The sequence below is a fragment of the Pelodiscus sinensis genome, chromosome 22 (assembly GCF_049634645.1).
Source record: "Pelodiscus sinensis isolate JC-2024 chromosome 22, ASM4963464v1, whole genome shotgun sequence".
In the NCBI taxonomy this organism is placed as follows: Eukaryota; Metazoa; Chordata; order Testudines; family Trionychidae; genus Pelodiscus; species Pelodiscus sinensis.
The window spans coordinates 25,341,411-25,365,594 of record NC_134732.1 but is presented as its reverse complement, the minus strand read 5'-3'; the positions used below and the strand labels follow the sequence as shown (position 1 = coordinate 25,365,594).

Below are 24,184 nucleotides of genomic sequence, written 5' to 3'. Positions count from 1 at the left end.
CCATTGCACTGAGTAGGAAAGACAAGAAGCATGGCAAGAGACCTCCCTGGCTTAACCACGAGATCTTAAGTGATCTAAAAATTAAAAAGGAGTCCCATAAAAAGTGGAAACTAGGTCAAAGTACCACGGCTGAATATAAACAAATAACACGCGTATACAGGGGCAAAATTAGAAAGGCAAAGGCACAAAACGAGCTCAGTCTAGCTAGATATAAAGGGTAACAAAAAAGAATTGTCCATGTACATTAGAAGCAAGAGTCAGACCAAGGACAAAGTAGGCCCAGGGCTCAATGAAAAGGGAAAAACAATAACAGAAAATGTGGAAATGGCAGAGATTCTTAAACACTTCTTTGTGTCAGTTTCACCAAGAAGATTGGTGGTGACTGGATGCCTAACAAAGTGAATGCCAGTGGAAACGGGCTAGGTTCAGAAGTTAAAATAGGAAAAGAAAAAGTTAAAAAGTTGAAGACATCCAAGTCACCAGGGCCTGACGAAATGCACCCTAGAATGCTTAAGGAGCTAATTGAGGAGATATGTGAGCCATTAGCTATCATCTGTGAAATATCATGGAAGTTGGAAGAGATCCCAGAAGACTGGAAAAGGGTAAATCTAGTGCCCATCTATAAAAGGAGAAATAAGAACAACCCAGGAAACTACAGACCAGCCAGCTTAATTTAAGGAAAGACAATGGAGCAAATAATTAAGGAATCCATCTGAAAACATCTGGAAGATAATAAGGTGATAAGTAACAGTCAGCATGGATTTGTAAAGAACAAATCATGTCAAACCAATCTGATAGCTTTCTTTGGCAGAATAACAAGACTTGTGGATAAGGGGGAAGCAGTAGATGTGATATATCTAAAAATTAGTAAAGCATTTGATATAGCCTCACATGACCTTCTTAATCAACACATCAGGGAAATACAGCATAGATGGGGCTACTATAAGGGGGGTAACTGGTTGGATACTCATTCTCAGACAGTAGTTATAAATGGTTCACAGTCATGCTGGAAAGGCATAACAAGTGGGGTTCATAGGAGTCTGTTTTGGGACCAGTGCTGTTCAGTATCTTCATCAACGATTTAGATATTGGCATAGAGAGTACGCGTATGTAGTCTGCAGATAATACCAAGCTGGGAAGGGTGGCAAATGCTTTGGAGGGTAGGGTCCTAATTCAAAATGATCTGAACAAACTGGAGAAATGGTCGGAGGTAAATAGGATGACGTTTAATAAGAACAAATGCAAAGTGCTCCACTTAGGAAGGAACTATCAGTTGCACACATACAGAATGGGAAACAACTGTTTAGGAAGGAGTCCTGCAGAAAGGGATCTAGGGGTCAGAGTGAACCATGAGCTACAAATGAGTCAACAGTGTGATGCTGTTGCAAAAAAAAGCAAACACGATTCTTGGATGCATTAACAGGAGTGGTGTGAGCAAGCGCTAGAAGTGATTCTTTTGCTCTACTCTGTGCTGATTAGGCCTCAGTTGGAGTATTGTGTCCAGTTCTGGGCACCACATTTCAAGAAAGATGTGGAGAAATTGAAGAAGACTGAATGAATTGGGTTTGTTTAGTTTGCTTAGTTTGGAAAAGAGAAGATTGAGAGGGGACGTAATAGCAGTTTTCAAGTACCTGAAAGGGTGTTACAAGGAGAAGGGAGAAAAATTGTTCTCCTTAGCCTCTGAGGGTAGAACAAGAAGCAATGGGCTTAAATTGCAGCAACAGAGGTTTAGGTTGGACAAAGGAAAAAACATCCTAACTGTCAGGGTGGTTAAACGTGAGAATAAATTGCCTAGGGAGGTTGCGGAATCTCCATCACTGGAGATATTTAAGAGCAGGTTGGCTAAACCTCTGTCAGAGATGATCTAGATGGTGCTTGGTCCTGCCATGGGGGCAGGGGACTGGACTTGATGACCTCTCAAGGTTCCTTCCAGTCTTACGATTCTATGATTCCAAGCAATTTCTTTATTGCATAGATGGGACATTTGTGGGGGGCTCTGAGGGTGCATCTACACGACACTGTAGGTCAAAATAAGATATGCAATTTGAGCTATGCAAATTGAATATCCTATTTCAATCTTATTTTGAAATAACTTTTTGCGTCTCTACAGCACCAAATTTCAAAAAAACCTGCTATTCTGAAATATCCCTTACTCCTTGTGGAATGAGATTTATAGGGATGTTGAAATAGCAAGCCCATTATATTTCAAAATAACAGGCTTGCCGTTAAGATGCAGGATAGTTATTTCGGGATACCGGAGATATCCCGAAATAGCGCTGCAGTGTAGCCTGAGTTACTAGAAATAATGCTTTCCCATGTGTGTGTCTGGTGGGTCTTCCCACATGCTCAGTGTTCGACAGCCATCTTTGGGAGCAGGAAGGAATTTTCCTCAGGTCAGACGGGAAGAGTTCTTCATCTTCCTCAGCAACATGGGACGCAGGTCACTAGCCGGTTTGAACTAAAGGAAGTGGTGGACTCTCTCTCACTTGTAGTCTCTCTCGCAAGACTTCAGCAATTGAGTCAGAGGCTCTGGAGCGACTATAAGAGAGGGTCGGCGAGATTCTGTGGCCTGTGACACGCAGAAGATCAGACAACAGGACCATGATGGTTCTTCCAACCTTAGTGTCTATGAAACTCTGGGGTGAATAGCTAAGGCTTATTTATAGGTCATGGTAAGGCCTGATGACTACTTGTGCCTAGAAGGTATTACAAGTCACACCCAGGAACACAATGGTAGGGGGGCAGCGTTGTTTATTAACCCTGTCCCCAAAGGCCTGTTAGCAGGGCAGATGCTTGATCTGGTAATCTCCTCACAGCTAACGCTCCTGCTTTGAGCTCTGGGACTCAGGGACCAGGCGGCGTCACGCCCATGGGAGATGCAGGTTTAATGCTTCTTATAATAAATCAAGTATTTCTCAAAACCTTTTCCATTCAGCTGCTTAAAAAAACCCAAGTGTCAGCCCAAACCTTCTGTCTCCTGACCCACGCTGCAGAACAGGAAATGACCATTGGCGGCCGTAAGGCAGGACGGCCCAGTAGTCTGGAGCAGCTATTTCTAGCCATTATGACATGCCACAATGACACCAGCCGTACCTACTGCCCCAGCCCCTGCCTGGAGCTGCCTCCCCTCCAGCTCACCCTGTACAGCAGCAGCACCTCAGAGCAAGGCTGGGAGCAGTAGGGCAAGCTGGAGGAGCTGCCCTTGTTCTGCCCCTTTCCTGGGTGTAGAACCCACCACCCTGCCCCCACAGCCCTGTCCTTGGGGAGGCGGCTGCTGTAGGGAGCTGGGGGAGACGCCGGTCCCTGGAAGGGCAAGAGGGTTCTGCTCCCTTGCCCGCAGGCAGGGGCAGCGTGGAGAAAGCAGCAAAGCTGCCAGCAGCTCCTCCGGCTGTTTTACTGCCCTCAGCCACCCCTCCAACTCTATCATGGGATGGGGAGGGGAAGTGTAGAGCATTGGGGCCCCTGGTTGGGGGCAGGGTGGAGTCACACGGCCCCTCTCAGCTGATGTGCCCCCACATACTGGGAAAAAACTCATTTGAGTTTCACCCCGGTGAGCATCCTCGTGAACAAGAAAGGTGGCTGCTAGCGAACACAAAGCTGATCCGACTGCTGGCTCCCAAGGCTGGAGCTGGGATCCGTCAAGAGTGCCTGGCTGGCTAGTACCAGATCCCTGACGAAGTTTTGGGATTATGCTTCGGGCTTACGCCATGCCTAGGCCTGGCATTAGCAGCCAGTGCAGAAGTAAATTTCACCCATAATGCACAGCTCGAAAAGGAGGAAACATCCTGGAGAGCTCCATGCCAGCACAAACTAATGAAATGACTCAAAGTAAAGCGCAGAAAGGCCACAGTTGCTCCTCTGGGAAGGGGACAAACTGATATTTAAAAATAAAACCACAAAATCCGTGGGGCACGCATGCCATTTGACGTTGACTGCGGTAGTAAAAATGAAAGGAAGTCTGGATTTATGTCATTAAGTGGAAAAGATAAAGTGCCTCTAAGTCATTCTCAAACAAAAAATGTTTCTAGTTTAACAATAAATGTTTAAAAGCTTCGGAGGGGGAGCTGAGTTAGTCTGTAACTAGAAAAACTTACAAAACGAATAGTCTACTCTAGTAGCACCTTAAAGACTAACAACACATGGAGATGAGTCATCTGAAGAAGCGGGTTGTACCCATGGAAACTCATGATCCCATCTACATGTTTTGTTAGTCTTTAAGGTCAGGCATGTCCAAAGTCCGGCCCGCGGGCCAATTGCAGCCCGTGTTCCGGTTTAATACGGCCCTACAGGTAATTTGGCAATATCTACCTTTTATGGCCCCCAACGAATCCATATGTATTGAGATGAATACATTGTAAAATCTCAGTTAATGTCAGTTGGTCTAAATCAGTTATAAATATATTTGGACACAACATGTATACTTGGTGTTATGTTCCTGTTCATATTTTTTGAACTTAAAAGTTGACAGACAACCTTTATTACCAATAATATGTAATATACTTTACAATGTTCCTGACATATATTTCAGCTTCTTGGATTTTTTTTTCATCTGGCCTTCAGATATGAAAGGCAGAGTGATTTAACACCTGTTTAGATTTGTCATCCATGTGACGAAATGAAAAGTATGCTGTTTGCAATAAACTTTGCATAAAATAGTTAATTTGCATTTAATTTTAATGGTTCAAAGAATGTCAGGCAAAATGGTCAGCCCTCACGCATGTTCACTTCATCAAATCTGGCCCTCTTTAAAAAAAGTTTGGACACCCCTGCTTTAAGGTGCTACTAGACTATTCGTTGTTTTTAAATAAATGTTTAGAAATAATGTTGACTGGTTCTGGAAACCAGCCTGTTGTAGGTTTGTGTTTTCTAATAGTGCTGTTGATTCTGGCTTCTGAAGGAGAAATTCGTCAGGAGGAATGCAGGAAATGTGTCTTACAATTACATACAAAGGCACTAACAATCTTTTAAAACTCCACCCAGCAGCCTTCCCATCATAATCCTAGCTTTGAACAGCTTTTCTGACTGCAAGCTGTCTGGGTAATTGCTAAGCTGTCTGAGAATTACTACTGAACTCTGTCCCCTTTTATCTCCCCGAGTGACTACTATTTGTTATTAGCCCAAGTAATAATGATATATTAACAAACATGCTTAATATCCAGAAATATATGTTTGCATTTAAACTACACTGCACTCTGCACTCGGCAGTGTAGGAAACCACTGTGAACAGACTGAACAGTCCCCCAGAAAATGGGCTCCCATTTTCACAAAGGCCCAGCAAAGAGACATACTTTGCTCCTCAGGAATTCTCCCAAATAAAAATGCTTTACAAATGAATAGCAACTGGCGGGACTCAGTGAACACCCGTAAGTGTGCCACAGCAAACGACAAAAGCTGCCTATGCTGCACTGTAAACTGTATACATCTGTCCAGTCGTCGTGTCAGGTCATTCTCACCCTGCTGAAGGTATACAATGCCTGCTGGGTGTCACATGCAGCTGTGTGCTCTTGGAAAGGGGAGCAAATCCCCAAGAAAGGAAGCATCAGATTAGCCGAAGAAGGCTCCCTGGGAGCTGGCATCCAATATACATGCTTAGGGTTGGGGCTTTGGCTACTGGTGGAGAAAGAGAACTTTTTCATAAAAGCCAAGACATCCCAAGAAGTGCAGTTATACGGGAAACTTCCATCTTCCAGGTGGCATGAGAACATCCAGATGCATGAACCTACAGTGGAGTTTATCACTGGTTCCAACAGATGACTTATCTCAGGCAGAATCGCTGAAGTCCCTACAGGAGAGTCAATAATTGAGGATTGGAAAAACCCTGAACCGCATCATGGAGACCTAGAGCCTTCATGTAGTTAGGGATTAGAAAGGATCTAACTCTCCAGACAATTGTGCATTAGTTCCAAGAGATCTCTGCCACGTGTGGAACACACGTTCTAGGAGATACAGCTATTTCAGGGTTTTATTCAGTAGCTGAAACTGTCAACAACCGTGACATCCAATACTCTTCAGAAAACTCTTCTTCCAAAAAGTATTCCACCTCCTTTTGTTTGGCTTTGCCTCTAAGCAGTGTACTCTGCAGCCTTTCCCACACCACTTCCTGACGTGGGCAAGGAGCAATTCCATACCCCAGCAGGCCTCCCCACAGCAAATTTCTACTCACGGCGCTTCACGGGCTTGTCATTTCTGCCCCGTCAAATGGAGAGGGGAGTCGAAAACAGATTCTCAAGAGCAGCAGGCTAAGTACACTATCCCTGCGATGGAAAGCCCCCCTGTTTATTGTACTGGGGTTCACAGGTATCAGATCCATTCCTTGCCATAAAAGATGATCTAAACACAAAGGCTAGAACATATTAGCAGGAGTGACGATTTGAGACTGCAGCTGTTAATATGCCAGGCAGGAAAGAAAGTCGGTTCACAAAGCAAAGGTCTAGCCCTCCGGTACGAACTCATGACGTTGGACCCTTCTGAGGGGAGGGGAAATACCCTTCCATTGATAATATAAGCGCGCTGTGATTCTGCTGGTATTATTCAATGTCACAGCTTGTACCCATGCGTTTCACTGACATCATCAGATGGAATTCGAAGGTCCCGGGAGGGCTGCTATACCAATGGAACTGCTACAGTTACTCTACTGACATGGTAATAACTCTGGGCAGCATGAAAGGTGCATGCTCATTTTCTCTTGAAGAGAGACATTACCAATGAACCTTTCAGCAACCCCTCGTCGAAAGGGATCACTAATTCCAGGGGGTCTCCATGTCACGCTCCCCCGGCCCCAAAATATCTTCAAAAAGACAGATGCCAATGTCCCATTTCTTTGGAATGGGATGCTGCATAGGAAAAATATGGCGCATTAGCGGCTCGAAGGGGACACTGAAGCAGCCCAAATCTAAGCGCGGGCCAGGCTTCCATTATAATGCTTCCTTCAGAGCCAAAGCACACGGGGAATTCATGCGCCAGCCTCCGGTGAGCGCTAGCACTTTGCAGAAAGAGAATGTTCCTGATCTAGAATAGGAGTTAGGATACACCGATGCTCAGCGTTGTCAGCTGTTATTCCCAATGCAAGACACTTTGATCACTGTTTGTTTGTTATACAGGCAGTCCCCGGGTTACGTACAAGATAGGGACTGTAGGTTTGTTCTTAAGTTGAATCTGTATGTAAGTCAGAACTGGCGTCAGCCGCTGCTGAAACTGATCAGTTTCAACCGCGGCTGAATCTGGACGCCAGTTCTGACTTACATACAGATTCAACTTAAGAAACCCAGGCGTCCCCAAGTCAGCTGCTGCTGAAACTGATCAGCGGCTGATTCCAGGAAGCCTGGGGCAGAGCAACTCTGCCTGGGGCTTCCTGTAGTCAGCGCTGGTCAGTTTCAGCAGCAGCTGACTTGGGGACGCCTGGGGCAGAGCAGCTGGGGTGCTGCTGGGTTGCTCCAGTAGCGCGGCTCCTCGGCGCTACTGGAGCAACCCAGCAGCACCTCAGCTGCTCTGCCCCAGGCGTCCTGATTGAGCCGCTGCTGAAACTGACCATCAGCAGCTGAATCAGGACACCTGGGGCAGAGCAGCTGGGGTGCTGCCGGGTTGGTCTGGAGCGGCGTTGTGGGACCAACCCGGCAGCCCCCAGCTGCTCTACCCCAGGGGTAGGCAAGAAAAGCCTGATCTGCTGGGGGGGGAGGCACTAGCTGCACCCCCCCCCCCCCCAGCAGACCAGGGGGACAGGAGCAAAGCCGCGGAGCATGCCCGCAGGGGGACAGCCCGGGCGCGCTTGGGCTGTCCCCCTGCGGGCGTGCTCAGTGGCTTTGCTCTCTGTCTCCCTGCTCTGCAGGGAGACGGGGAGCAAAGCCTTGGAGCACGCCCGCAGCGGGACAGCCCAGGCGCGCCCGGGCTGTCCTGCTGCAGGCGTGCTCCGCGGCTTTGCTCCTGTCCCCCTGGTCTGCTGGGGTGGGGGGTCCAGCAAAGCTGCTGGACCCCCACAGCAGACCAGGGGGACAGGAGCAAAGCCTCCCAGGCGGCAGGAGTCCCGCTGCCTGGGCAGCTTTGCTCCGGGGCAAACGAGCAAAGCCGCCCAGGCAGCGGGACTCCCGCCACCTGGGCGGCTTTGCTCGGGTGTCCCTGTTCTGCTGGGGGGGGGGGGGGGTCCAGCGGCTTTGCTGGACCCCCCCAGCAGACCAGGGAGACCGGGAGAAGCTTTTCTCGCCCCAGAGGACACGGGTGGCGACCCGCCGCCCGTGAGCTCCGGGGCGAGAAAAGCCCCGTTCGTAAGTGCGGATCCGACATAAGTCGGATCCGCGTAAGTTGGGGACTGCCTGTATAAGCAATGTAGATGAGGTTTTTAAAAATACTGAGGAGTCCTACGGCACCTTAGAAACTAACAGATTTATTTGGGCATAAGCTTTTGTGGGAAAAACCCACTTTCTCAGAGGCATGAAATTAGACTCCTGGTTGTTTTTGCAGATACAGACTAACTCAGTTACTCCTCTGAGACTTTAAAAAGTGCTGTCTGTGTGGAGGTATTTAAAATAGAACATTCGCTATTGCATGCATCGAAGAGAGGTTCTCAATCCTCACTGCACCACTGCCCCCTTCCGACAACACCAATTACTGCAGGACCACAGGAGGAGGAGCCAAAGCCTGAGCCCACCCCAGGCAGGAGGACCTAGCCCAAGTCACACGGCATTAGCCCAAGGGGCAGGGCAAAACCAAGGGTTTCAGCCCCAGGCTTCCAGAAAGTCTAGTACCAGCCCTAGCAGCCCTATTAAAACGGGATCATGGCCACTTTGGGGTCCCACCCCAGTTTGAGAATCACTGATTGGACTAACACTGTACATTACTCACCAAATACTAGTTATGCCCAGGAGAAACCAGTGCAGCCCAAAGAGCACGTGCTGCAGATTTTCTGTATCCTCATGTAAAGTCTTGTGTTATTGCTATCAATTTCAGCTAACAGTAAATCCTATGAGTGGGAAGGTATCGCATAAGCAGCATCACCTTACTCGCCGTTCTGTTATTTGCACAGTTTTAATAGAATTTTCTATTAATCTGTTACAATCCATGAAATTTTATATTTTCACCATGACCAAACCATGAAATTTGCCAACTTTATCCGTGATTTACACTTGGTCATAGCTGTAAGGTCTGTTATGCTTTTTTAACTAAATAACTACTGAAGCTTCCCCTTTGGACAGAATGAAGAATTTGCCTATAATTAAAGCAGGAATTGTTAACTGCTGGCAGTAAAAGTTTACAGCATTGTTTGACAGTTGCAAAGATAAGCCAGTAAAAATCCTAGGATGCTGCACCTACCTGTGCTTCCCACATAGCCTAACAATAGGGTTATATCTCTCAGCATCATGAAATCAATCTCAGATTAGGTAATGAAATATGCACCAGCCTTTTCCCAGAACCTTTGACAAATCACACACAATCCTAAATCTTCATAAATCACGATTAAAGACAAGTATATCATCACCAACGCATATATCTTCCCATGCCTGACCCAGAGACTAATGAGAAAAGGCCTAGACTATCTCATCTGATTAATTAATTCAAAATGTCTGCTGTTATTCAAATGTGAGGCTGGTATTATTTGAATAACACTTGACAGCAGTGCCTGAAGATATCATTTCTGATTTGTGAAGCTGCTGCTGCATAACTGATGATAGTTTATGAAAATGTTCCACTGAAGCTGCTTTTCTTGGCACAACTGTGAAAGATTTTCTGGAGGGGGCTGAGGGGTTTCCATCAGTAGTTGATGTTCCCAGTGTTTTCAAATATTTCCAAAATCTGTAAGATCTTGGAAGCGTTTTTTTTCCAGAACTCTTGCTGGAATATTAGCTTCTCCTTCTGCCAGGAATTATTTTTACAACTTTGTATGTTGCTGTGGGTTTTTTTTTAAAAGCAAAGGCCCAAAGACTTTCAGATGTCACATTTCCCACACTCACCTGACCCCCCCATTAGTGCAAATGACAAAGCTCTCCCCTTTCACATAAAGAGATACCAGGAGATTGGATGTACCCAAGTGGAGTCATCACACTTCAGGTTCATGCTTGTTCCTTTATTCTTAGTGTCCGGTGGGGGGGGGGGGGTGATAATATCATCCTCTTCCTGCTCATCAGCATACATCAGCATACGGTGCATTATAGCAATAACCTTGAAACAGATAACGCTGACAGTCACTTCCAAGAATCCCAACATCCCTGAGTGGCTGGGGGGAACCTTTTTTGGGTCAGGGGCCACTGACCCACAGAAAAATCAGTTGGGGGCTGCACACAAGGGAGAAGCAAAAAACCCACCCTTACTGGCATGCCCCCCACATTCCCCTCGCACACTGGAGCCATGGGGGGCTCAGCCGCGTAGATTTTGTGTGCTCCAGTGGGGCAGCGAGGGGGGCTCCCCAATATTTGGGGGGAGGGGCACTGAGTCTCCGGAGCCAGTGGTGGAACTCGGCTAAGTGGGGTTATTTCATGTCGTCTGACTTTCTCCTGTCACCAGAGCTTCTCCGTGGATATAGGGAATCCGCTCTGGCAGAATTCCAACATTGCTCTGAGATACCCTGGAAATACCCCAGGCCCAATTAATATTGGAACGTCAATGATTTCTATGGCCACGCGGGGAGTACGTCTATGGACACGTCTACCTCTTTCTTTCAATGCCGCATTTTCTTTTCGCAGCTAGCAACCTCATTCGCGCGTCAGAAAGATGTGCCAGCAATGGTATACAGCAGGGGTACTCAACACGCGGCCCGCACTGCGGTTTGGGTTTATGCAGGGCTCAATATGCGGCCTGCGTATGGGAGCCGAAACTAAAAAGTCATCAATATAATGGTCTTCTGTTGATATGCATTTTAATATTTAAATTCCTGGACTGTCCTTGCTCATTAAAAGTACTGTCATATGGGTAGAAATTGGGCAAATATTGCATTTTATTAATATCAGAAGAACTGACTTAAATGGGGCCTGCGTGTTGCGTAGTCTTGCCTTAATCTTTGTATTCATGCCCGTCAGTGTGAAGGAAGCTATTTGCATATGTATTTGCATGTATATGCAACCACACTTAAGTTGCAGCCCTTGGCATGTGCTCTGAGTATCATTGTGGCCACCGGGGCTTCCAAAATGGAGTAATCCTAGTATACAGTATTAGGTCCCAAAGATAAAAAATATCTAAACTAACGCCTGCCATTTCCTAGGGATTGTTACAAAAAACAAAGCACTTGGGAAATTAATCCAGAGAACAAAGAATAAAAGCAAACTCCTTACAAGTGCTTCGGCTCAGCCCACAACACCAGTCACCTAAGGAAATCCCACCCTCTCTCATGGTGACGGGGGAACAGGTTGGAAAGGCAGCTGAGGTTTACTAACCTGAAATGCTGGAAAGAGGATCCAACTTCAGTAAGAGTTATTCAGCTACATGGAGGGGTGTGTTTCAATTTTAAGTAGCAATAGGAATTATACAGAAAAACTCAGACTTTTGATGTATTATTTAAGAGGAGAAAGTGGGCAAGTACAAACTTCACAAAGCCACAGCACCAGGGAAAAAACACCCTGGGTGCGTCTAGACTGGTAAGATTTTGCGCAAAAGCACTTGCTTTTGCGCAAAAACTTGCCAGCTGTCTACACTGGCTGCTTGAATTTGCGCAAGAGCACTGACTTTGTAATGTAGAAAATCAGTGCTTCTTGCGCAAATACTTTCATGCTCCCGCTTGGGAAAAAGCCCTCTTCCGCAAGAATACTTATGCAAGAGAGCCAGTGTAGACAGGGAAGAACTGTTTTGCGCAAAAAAGCCCCGATGGCTAAAATGGCGATCGGGGCTGTCTTGCGCAAAATCGCGTCTAGACTGGCCACGGATGCTTTTGCGCAAAAGCCCTTTTTGCGCAAAAGCATCCGTGCCAATCTAGACGTGCTTTTCCGTTAAAAGTATTTCCGCAAAATCATGCCAGTCTAGACGCAGCCTCTCCGTCTTAAACCTTCAGAGACTCCAACCCACAACAGCCACAACATTTCAGAGACACTGAATATGTACAACTCCAGCTATTTTAACAGGAGTTCCAGATGCACAGCCCATCAGCACAGCATCTGAGGAGGACCAGGAGTGGTGTACCACAGTACAAGGGGCTTCTTATCAATAATCAATTGCTCATATCAATAAACATTTTATGTTTATTCGGTATTAAAGTTAAATTCAATATTTGCTCATCTTCATTTTAACAGGCATTTTTATTTGAAACACCTTTATTTAGTCTTTCTATAAGATAATCACAGGAGGGATTTTCATTAAATACAGGTTGCCCTGCAAAATAGGCATGGCCACTTATACACTATTTTTATTTTATTGGTCAAATATTAAACTTGATCCCATGCTCATAATTTTAAAATGGTGATATTCTACAACAATGTAGCCATAAGCACTAAAAAAGGACGTGAATTGTATGGTCTAAAACGAATATAAATCAATCATTATGACAGAAGTACCACTTATTTGAGAGTCAGAAGTGAACAAAATATTCTGTGTCAGCAAAATGTCTCCTGTCAAAACCTGCTCTTTAAAATTTCACTACAATGTGCTGAGACAAATGTCCTTTGCAACTCTGTATAGAGAGGCATGTTCTAAATCTTCATAATTCAAACCTCCTCTGTTTCCAGAAAAAGAAGAAAGCTGGAAACGGCTACATATTCCTGTTGATGAAATAAACACAGTGCTTCTAACCACTCCAAGTGCTAAATGCCACCATCTCCTCCACCCAACACTCAAAGAGGACAAATTGCATCTTTGAATTACCTACCTAAGTCAGTCCATGAAAGTCATGTCAAGAGGTTTTGTTCCTCTGATGAGTGAATATTAATGCTCAGGAAGGTTAAGGGGACATCAAAATGAAAGTGTATGTTTATGTGTAGACCACTTAGCATTTTGTCAAGTAACAGCACAAGCTCCTTGCACTGCACTGAGGGTTATCTCTGCTGTGAGCCACAGGTCTATGCAACAAAGATCAGAAGAGAGATATTTATGCCTCCTGCATTCCATGTGCCCTGTTGTGACTTTTTTAAAGTTACATATCTAACTCTTCCCCCCACCACCACCATGAATCTTCTTGCTGCATGAAAGGCTGGCAGATGTGTTGGCTGCCTGATGTACTACTAGGAGAGTGTCCACCTCATGCCGCGTTGTTCACAGCTGGCCACTGCTGTACTCTTAATACATGGCACATCCTTTTCTCTCCCTTCTGTAAACCCAATATGGTTGCTGCCCTCTTTCCTTTTCCCCTCTGAGTGCCTGACAAGTTTCCTGAGATATGCTCCAAAGACAGATATCACATGATTTCACTGCTGCATTATGTCACTTTTCAGTGTAAATTACATTAAAAAAAAAGAGGACATGCAGCTAAATCAGATCAAAATCCTTTTCTAGTTGGGTTGACATTGCAAGTTTAGCACCTTTTATGTGGCTGCATTGTTTGTCTGTGCTGCCATATACAGGATGCTAGACTTAAAACTTTAAAAGGTAAAAAGATTCCAGTTGGTGTTATCGTGCTGATGACAACACAATCACTTTCATTTGGAAGACTGTGGAAAAAGTGTACCTGCATGTGTCTGTCAAGTATGTTCCAAGTGCCTGGACTGGGAAAGAGTGACATGGCTACCATCACAAAGGAAGAGCCAGCATTGTTCAACCCTCTGTTCTAAATTGGACACAGTCTGCTATATAGTCTAAAAATGCAATATGAAAAGGGCTGAGATCTACTGTATCTTTTCCTCAGAACAAACCACAAAAATACCTGGGAAGGGCAGCAGTTAAACGAGGCACTGACTACAAATAACAATGGTCTCCGATTCAGAGTTCTGTATCTGCTAATGTTATACAAATAAACAGGTTGAAAATTTTTTAAATGCCTAAAAACGAGAAATTGGTATGTTATTTTTCTGCACAACAAAATCATTTTTCACAGCTAGTTTCCTGAAAATATGATAAACTCTTTTTCTTTGTGTTGTGCCTTAAAATATCATGTGCTTTTATCCTTTAGCAAAATATGAACCAGCTACTAGGCTGACAATGCCAAGAAGCATGACAAAATGGATTATTAATGAGAAACTGATCTCCAGAACTCTATTAATTTATGTCTTCCTGTCGGATCCAAAAGATGTATCAGCCTTCTCAGTCAAAGAAAAAAATGCCAACATTGTACTTTGTTTTAAAGTTCTTAGATGAAGAATTCATTATCCAAAGCACAGTTGTGTTATTTCAGTCTTCTTGTAGAATAAAGATATTTTATCAAATAGCTGAAAAAACGGCTGACAAGTGTGAGGATCTTGCAAAATATTTACATCAAAAATTCAATGAGGAAACTTAGGCTTTTGACCTTTTTCCCTCCTTAGAAATATTCCTTTACGAATTCTGAACGAACAGCATATTAAAAATGAAGGCCTTGAAATTCCACATGTACAAAACGGAGAAGCACTAATGTGACGGAGATTTAAAAAATATATATAATTATACTAATTATTCTGATGCAAAGGAAAATGAACCATGTAGGCTATCTTTGTTAAGCACAAACAGCAAACAGAGATAAAATATCCCTAAGCTTTTGGGAAAATATCTATCTAATCTGTGCTTATCATAATATTTATGAAATAAAAAACAGAGAGGAAAAATTGCTGTAATGTACTCTGGGTGACCTCTGCTTTCGAGAAAGAATGAAAACAGGCTTTTGCTTTTCAATCCCCATCAAAGTGGAGTTAAAGGAGGGACAGCATTCCCTTGCTCACTGCCATTAATCATTGCTTTCTTCAAGCAAGTGCGTATTAATTTCTGTCATCCCAAACATCATCGAGTATTGTTACAGCACCGTTCACTCCTCATTCACCACCAGTTGTTACCAGTTTCCCTACGCCGAGCAGAGACAGGGTGAATCGTGTGGATTTCAGTGTTAGAGGCCTTTATCCCTGGGGTGCTGACACCAATTAAGCCATTTCAAGAAGAAATGAGAACAGGCGCAACCCTTCTATGTAACAAGAGCTTGCACCTAGCATTGGCAGGTTGCCATTTTCTGTTGCCTCACACTACAAAACAATCTGCCACATCCTTTGGAATTATACGGCATGTTTACATTTAATCTTAGCAGTATCTTGGCTAAAATTTTTTTTTTTTTTTTAAGATCCTTAGATGAAAAACTCAGTGAGGCAGATTTTGCAATCACATTTAAAAGCAATTCAGAATAATATTCCCAGATCTCAAAAAAGCCTTAGGAAAAGATTTATAAACTAAAAGGATATTTTCCCTATTGCAATATGTTTTAAAAAGTCAATTAAAATTAGTATCAGAGTCAGAGAGAGGGTTATCAGATTGAGATTGTGTACCTTTGCTTAATATTAGCATTATGAAGAAAGACTACTCTACAGTTTTTACATTGCAATAGAATAGATTTCCGAAATATGAAAATTGACTGGATACTCCATCAATAACGTAGTTCCAGTTTGGTTAGTAATAAGCATCTATACACTGTTGCATCTGCATCTGTTTCCTAAGGGAGGTGGAATCTGTAGAAACTATAAAATTCAACGTTTCATAAAAGTTACCTCAATCCCTAAAAATCAACACATTTAATGAGTTTAATTAATATTATTTGGTGCAAAACTATACAGCATGTAAAGATTTATCAGACTTGCTGGCAATATTGTTGATTTTTTCTGACCGCTTTAGATCTAATCGTTCTCCTTGTTTTAGACATTTACATCTGCTTTTAAGTTTTTATGGTTGCCTGTTGGCAGGCAGCAAAGTGGAGCTGTCGATGCTGCTGCAGAATAATGCAAGGTTTGTTATGAATTAAATATTAGAAACCTTAACGCAGCGGCCAATAAGAATTATTTGCCTTATTAAAGCAGCAGAAGACGCTGATTAAATTTTCATTGCATTGCAGTCTTTTTCCCATTTCTGCTTTCAATTCATCATTCTAATGTATGAAAGGCTTGCCGAATAATGGCATGGGGACTTAATTTCTGGAATGCAAATATGGCAAAGAAAATACCATAAATACCCTCCCAGAAAACATTAAACAGTCAGTTCTAATTAAGTGAATACTAACTAAGTAAATATTCTCTTAAAGGAAAAAAAAATAATTCAAGATGTCAAGAATTCCAAGAAGACAAGCAGTAGAAATTCACGCACATGCAAATTATAGTGCAGCTTCGATTATCTGAATGTCATGGGGGCACTGAATATGTTTGGATCAACAAGGTTTTAGGTATTTCAAACAAATGTCCACGGTAATCAATAAATATTGGTGAACATAACAATGCTTTAGATAACTGGGAGAGTACCATGTATGTTCTGGAGGTAGGTATACCATGGTAAGCTACAGCTTTTATGATCACAGTAGGCTGCTTAGCAGATTTGTATATTTTCTTTAAAAAAAAGAAAAATATTAACAACACTGCTTAGTTTACTGGCATGGTACCAATTATTCATAAAACTGTTCTAGAAAAAAAAATCTAAAGGCTACATGGAAAACGAAGCTCAGCTGGAAACCCTGCTAGCATTTTTAAAATCTGGCCCTCCGTATTACTGCCAATATATTTGGGGAAAATAGGCAAAAATCCTGTAATCAAGTGTCCTATCCTGAAGGTTGTTCATGTTTCTGCCTTAATGTGCATCAGGAAGAAAATGAACTTCAAGTATCCATTTCCCCTAGAGAAAATCTCTTCTCTGAAACTCTGCAACTAATGAAATGGGGATCTATAAATAGCAGCATCATTACCATGAGAGCTCTTGCTTTGTACCAGTCTCTGCATCTGACCCTCTTTACACTAATAACTACTAGACTTCAATATAATTCCTCTATAGGATGATCAATATTAGGACAGTTAAAATGTGATGTACATTTAAACCACAGAATATATTTACTTACCAAGTTTGCTAAAACAGAAGAACATACAATGCTACTTTGTATTGTCTTTCTCTGCTCTTGCTTATTAGGGAGTTTCTTATTGTCTTAAGTGAGGTGAGTGCCGCTGTAGAACTTCTCTCTCATGTTACAGAGACGTGCAATGTAACAAGACAAAAGCCATAAACACACCTGAAATCTTCCCTACTGAAATCTCTTCCGATGGACCTCATTAAAATGGTTACTCCATGCCAAATATTATCCACTGAAGTACTACTGTGGTAAACTCTTCCTTCAACTGTTGAATACAGCAAGTCAGCATTTAATCAGGAAATGTAATGATCTGGAAACATCTTTTACTCCTAGTCAAAATACAATGTTTTCAATGGCAATCGATCATATTTCAAAAAGTTAACCAATATTTTCTTTCACTATTGGTTGTAAATTAAACCATGCTAAAAGATAATGCAGTTCAAGGATCTAGAAAAAAAATGAGACTATTTATTAGGTGTCTATGGAATACTCTACCATTGTGTATAATTTATTGATACTGAGATATTTATGTTGCCCTTCATTAAAGGTAAATATTCAGTTACATTTGCATCTCCCACATACAAAGAGCTCAATTGTTCTGCTAATTTCATATCTCTTAAAATAAATATGATAAAACGTTCCAGTGGGTGGATGAGTTTAAAGGCTTTTATTCTCTGTGACAAAATTATTGATGACAACATATCATAAATGGCACTTACTCCATATACACATGTCACAAGAAAATGTAAAATATTAGAACAGTTATGCATGCAGGAACATTTACTTTTTAAATGAAAATATAACATTCCAATATTAAATACCACGTGGTTAAAACATGAGAATGTACCCGGAGCCAAAGGAGACATCAAATTTCACACATGCTTAATTTGATATTCCTTTTGGTTGCAGGTACTATATATATATATGTGTGTATAATACTAAAATTTGATTGACTTAATTTAAACTACAAAACATACAGTCCGCCAGCAGGCTAATGACAAATGGTGCAACCAAACAAAGCTTTTTGCTGTGCTAGCTGACTTCCAGCTATACCCCAAAGATACCTTTTTAGCATCTCTCTTTTTCTATTTGTTATCTCACAATTTAAATGGTTAAATATCAAAATAGTGTGGAACTAAGTATTGCATGCCAAAATCAACTGTCAAAGTATGTAAAAGGTATTGAAAACTGTATTCATAGATGTAAAAGATACTGTACTTGTTCTGCTGGATTGTATTAGCATTTTGTTTGTGGCAGGCACTATTGCTGAAAAGAAAATATGTTTTGAATGTATTCTCTGGGTAAGAGACTCCCATTACAATCTTTGTTAATCATTCAGGTATACCTCAGAGCCTAAAAACCAGGTTATTGCAGATATTAGCGGGGGTTGTGTGTTTGAATGGGATTAATATAAAACACATAACAATATTTGAAGGCAAGAATTTAAGACAAATAGGCTGAGTCAGTAAAGCTTGTAAAATATAATCAACATTGCATTTCAACGTCAGGAAGCAAAAATAGGATGTTGGGAGGAGGGTTTTTTGGTAAACATTAAGACATGTGGGTAGGCAGTGGTGTTGACACTTAGGCTAAAAAAAGGATTCGTCAAACCAAAATCTGGTGGTAGCTAAACTTTGGGTTGTAATTTTTAAAAATAAAACTGCAATCCCTTCTGCAGCTGCACCGCATGACAGTGAGAGGGAGCAAAATATGTGAGGCAGGCAAAGGCCTACGTGGGATTTAGAGAGTTGGAGAGTTAAATAAAGCAGATTTGTAAATGGCAGGGTACTCTCAGCAACGACGTGGTTCTTGCTCTGAGGCAACCGATCGAGCAGAGCTGCTCAGCGGCACTTGACAACAGCAGTGCTCCCACAATTGTAACCCTCAAATCCAATCAATCCTTGCTCTTTGCATTTCAAGCAGCTCCTGGCTGCCACTGCCTGAAGATAACTATTTTACCACCTCTGTCATGCCTAATTAACAAGTCAGATGTACAATTTAGAAATTTTGCAATTAACCTGCTAAAATATTGCTGGAGGATGCTAATTGTTATGCCAGTTGCCATAAAAGCTCATTTGCATAACTTATGTGTGAAAAACAATTATGAGCGGCGTTCACAGACGCGGTCCACAAACTGCTCCTAGCTACGGATGAGAGGGCCACAAAAACACTTAATTCATTGCCCACAAAATTATGTTCCCCCTTTTCTTAAGCAGCATCTGTTTTGTGAAGCTATATTCATAGAAAATCCCCAAATCAACAATTAGAAGCATATGTAAATGTGCGATTACAGTTCTTTTTCTTTCATTGACAACTTCCCCTTTCCCGTGCATGGAGAGTGGGGAAGGGGATGATAAATGCTGCACTGTTCCAATTCCCTTGCACCACAAATAGGAAGTGCATTTGGCAGTGCCAGCGAGACTGGCAGCCCACCAGCCTGGAGGCAGCCTTTCTCCTCTGCTCTATCTAGTCCTTGCAGTAGGATCACTGGGGGCCACTTTCACAACAAAGAAGCGAAAGTCAATTGTTTCTTCAGTGAATAGGCTTCTGTTCTTCAGCATATATTTACTGAGGCATTTAGGGCAGATTTTTGCCATTAAATTGAAGTCTGTAGAACATGGTGGTTGTGCAAATATTTACATTCGTGCTGACCACTGCCTTATTGCTGCTCTTGGAAAGAACAATATTCCCAGCCCTACCAGACTTCTTTCAAAGGCCCCATTTTTTTAGTTCTCACGAGAAAAAAAATGACGCATTGTTTTCATACACATAACCAGTGCATTATTTATATAAAGTAACGACTACACGAATATTACTGTCATTTCACCCTCTCGTGCTGGGACTGAAAAAGAACCACCCGTCCAAAGGCCATTCTAATTTGCAATTATCTTTACAGTCAGATTGAGGGAGGGTGAGGATCACGGCTTTGGTGTTTTTTAAGCAGGAACCTTGTTGGCAATTTTTGCAAGATTCCATAGCCCGTTGAATGGAAGTACACTCACTACAGGCCGCGTAGGCTTTTATCTCCGGCTCAACGCAATGGCATCACATCACTGCACTGCACCCCAACTATGCCTACTCCTTTCCAAAATATTAGAGATTGCAAAGTTACATAACAATCATGGTGATTAAACAGCAGCTGTTATGATAATCAGTCAGTAACAGGAAATTGATTTGTTTAGTGCTAGCAACTACAATATTATTAGACTCTCAGTATATTGAAAAGAAGAAATATTTCCTTTATTGAACACAAAATGCCATAAATTTAAGTAAACCAAAATTAGTTCATGTAATACACTGACATCCAAGTATTTATGTATATGGATCCTATCATTTAATTTTCAGACATTCAATTTCTATACTTGGTCACTGTCAAAAGGTCAAGAACCAACAAGTCAATAAGTTCCCAAGGATCCTACTGATATCAGTCACAGCCCCCAACAAAGGGAGAAGAAGTAAGAAATAATTCTCAGTAACTCACTGAGGGTGAAATTTACCCCAGTGCAGCAGGGTCACTCACAGAAGGCCCATCCACTGGTTAAGCCTTTAACACTGGACTTAATGGTGCCAGAGGACTTGTATGGCTTCACTGCACTGGGGCAATTTTCGCTTCACAGCCAAATCTTTCCCACACTGAAATCTTGACAAAACTCCAATTCACTTCTCAAGGGCAAGAACTTCACTCTGAGGGCTTTACCTGCAGTCATTACCAATGCAAAACCTAAGACTTTCTTCCTTTCTTTTTTTTTTAAGCGGGGTGGGGGGGGGGAGAGAGAGATTGCAACAAAGGAAAGAAATAGGAGATAGAAAAAACTGATTCCTACTACATTTGAATAACAAGTGAAAACTAAAAATACTTCCACTGCATGTTATTACCAACTGTATCACTGGGTTTTATAGTGACAGGACTGTGCTATAATTTTTGAGAAAACCTCAGCATAAAGCCCCATAAACCCAACCACTCCTGTAATGTATCACCTTATCTAGTGCACAATCATTTCCACAACTTTTCATGTTAGTATAATTTGTTCAAAAATGGTAATAAATATATCCTTGAAGTCAAATAAGAATCATTGCACAATCTCTACTGTAACTTGTTCTTACTAGTGACAGTCACTCTTGCAACCAGCATCCAACACATCAGAAAATAAGCAAACATCTCAGCATTATTTAGTGCAATTGCAAATATTCACTAAATGCATGGTAAGCGTCTATAATCAACAAACATTTGTTATCAGTGCTTTAAATATGCTGCCAGTTGTGTAAAGGTATCTGTGAATAATCACCAGCAAAGTAAAACAACACACTTTGACTATTGTGGGCGAAATTTTTTAAACCACTGAATAAAAAAACATAAAATCTGAACCCTGTTTTCAGTCTTCTACAGGACAGATTCAAAATACTATCATCCCCAGTTGACCTACAAAAAAAGGAAATCATCTAAGGAAAGCTTAATCTATCTTTCAATTGGTGGGACATCATTTAAGAATGCTATAATGTAAGTAATAATGACCACTAGAAATTGATTTGATAGATTGCTATTTCTTCATACATAACAAATCATAGCCATTTCAATGATACTTAGCATCTGCATAACACTTTACAACTTCAACATATAGTACAAACATTTGTTGATTAATCCTTGCAATGATCATCAGCAGGAAAATAATATCCCCATTTATAGATAGGTTAGTTAAGACATAAACGTGATTCCTCAGCCCCACTGAAATCAGTGGCAAAACTTCCATTAATTTCAGTGCCTCTAACTTCACTAGGTACAAGATTAACATTCAAGTTCCCACTCCTGAATACTCCATATACTAGATTACTCTGCCTTTCTGTACCCCACAGACTGCATTATTAAGGATATAGTTAAATTAATCCCTTTAATGTGTTCATTATTTAATGTTTTTATTCAAAAGGTTGTAGTGTGAAAGGGAATGTTTGCTGATTTTTGGCACGAGGTTACTTTCTACAAGAAATTTTGGTTTTGTAGTTTCAGAAGCTATTCTATTTCCTATCTAACTCTAAAACACTTTCATTCCATTCATGGAAGTTTTCAGGTTGTGAATTCCTAATGAAGATGTATTTGTTCAACTACTTGGGAGGGGGTTTTACAAATAACCAAGTATTTTATTTAGAAAAGCTTAATGGAGCAAAATGGTAACCACGTTTCACTAAAAATGTAATAAGGAGTCTTACTTAATAAGAGGTCTGTATTCTGTATTCTCCCCTCTATGGCCATGCTTGTTGTAGCTACTATTTAAATGGCTGGAAGTTACACATGAGTACTGACACCATGGTGTGCATGCCAGTTGCAACGACTTGATAATCCGTATGGCTCTGAAGAAGTCACTAGGGTTTATTGTGTCTTATGTTATGATGTTAAAATTCCCTCACAGCGATAGAAATCAGCTGCCAGAACTAGGCAGTCCCACACTGAGCGGCACTGGGGCTTCATTTTTAATTATTGGGGCTTATCACAAGCATGATCCTTATAACCCTAGCCTCAGATTGGCTTTAAGATAATGATCCATTAAGGAGATGCCCACAGTGGAGACACACATCCCTCACATCCTGCAATTGAGGATAGGGCCAGAGATACTTTTTTTTTCATTGCCCTGCATTACTTGTGTCCTATTTTGGGGTATTTCCATAAGAAAGGAGAAACTGAACAACCCAGCTATATTCCAGAGGTGCTGCAGTCTGAATTAAAGCCACAAGAGCCAGGAAATTTTGAACTAAATCAGAGACTCTATCTTTGACTCGTCCCACATTGCCATAATACTGCAGGGGTCTCAGCAGAGTTAGCTCACGACTCATATATACTCTAATAAATAGGTTAAATGGGTTGAGTTAAGGGCAGAGTTGAAGCATTAACTCAGAATTTCCTTGCTTTTATGGATTTAAGTCAACCCCTTAATGTTGCTTCAAATACAGTTTCTGGCAGTTGAATAAAATCTATGGCCAGTGTTACAACTTCTTCCTTCCCAAAGGATCTCAATTATATCTCCAATTTACATATGAAATCACAGAACACCTTACAACTGAGGTGGGATGATAAAAACTCAAGGCCTGATTCTTCAGGTATCCACGCCCACTGCTGACTTCAGCTTTGCAGCACACCTCTGAAATCAGGCCTTTGTTGTGCTCAAACTGGCAAGAGCATCAGCCCAGTAATAGTTAGCACTGATCAGAGTTCACAATACAAAGTTGTAACCTAGATCTGAAATAATACCACAAAAATCAGATGACACAAAGAAATTCTAATACTTTTCTTTTGTTAAGAGACAGTAACTGAGAATACAATGAAATTCTTCATGTTCAGTATCTCCCATTAGATCAATTAATATTCAGAGAAAGCCTTTAACATGAAGTTTAAATAATCATAGAAAGAGAGAAAGAATCACCAATGTTCTAGAAGCTTCTCTAGACCTTTCAATCAATTTTATTTATATGCAAAACCAAGAGAAACTCAGAAAAAACAAAGCTCCTCCTGATGCTAAAGCTCTCAATTTACTGACAGGCAAATGGCTTCATGCTGCCACTTAATCTCATTTCTTGCATAATGCCCTCTAATTAGCATATCAAAGTGAATTAATACTTCTAGGGCATTAGCAATGGGAAAATCTGCTCCAGGCTTCACAATAGCAGTTAAGCAAGAGCCAAGAAATCCTCAAAAACACCACAAACCACTTTGCATTGCAAAACTGTTCAATTTATTTATCCTCTCTCTCTAAACACTTTTACCGCACACTGTTTTACTACTGTTCACCAAACAAAATGATAATTGCCAAAGTTACCAGCATCTGTAATGCCTGTTTAGAATCTTAATTTAGATCATGTAGTGGAAGGTCTCTAGATACTTTCATTTGCTCTGTCACATGTGTAAACATATACTGTGAAATTGTTATTCTTTCCTTTTTTGAAAAAAATGGAAGGTAACATTATTTAATCCATTTTTGTACGTACAATAAATAAATAAAAAAATAATTCAGACTTGAAAAGCCACCGGTAGGACAATGCAGACTAAGAGATTAGCTTTAAAGTTGATGCATAACATAAATATAAACATGAGGTTTTGACCTGCAAACACATGATAGAGAAACTCCCAAAATGATTGATTTGTAGTAGTACAGACCCATGTTATTCAGTGATTCTGATATTGGTACAACAATTTCACTTGATTGTGCAACTTGAAATGAGATTCCTCTTGAACAACAGAATTTAAATAAAAAACACTAAGGTGAAATAAGATAAAAATGAATTATTTTGTGGTTA

The 24,184-nt window shown here is 41.6% G+C and overlaps 1 protein-coding gene across 4 annotated transcripts in view; it reads right to left on the bottom strand.

The window, feature by feature from the left end:
- The window catches only part of PBX3 (PBX homeobox 3), a 165,211-nt gene that overhangs the window by 131,815 nt on the left and 9,212 nt on the right, over positions 1-24,184 (bottom strand). The window lies entirely within an intron of this gene.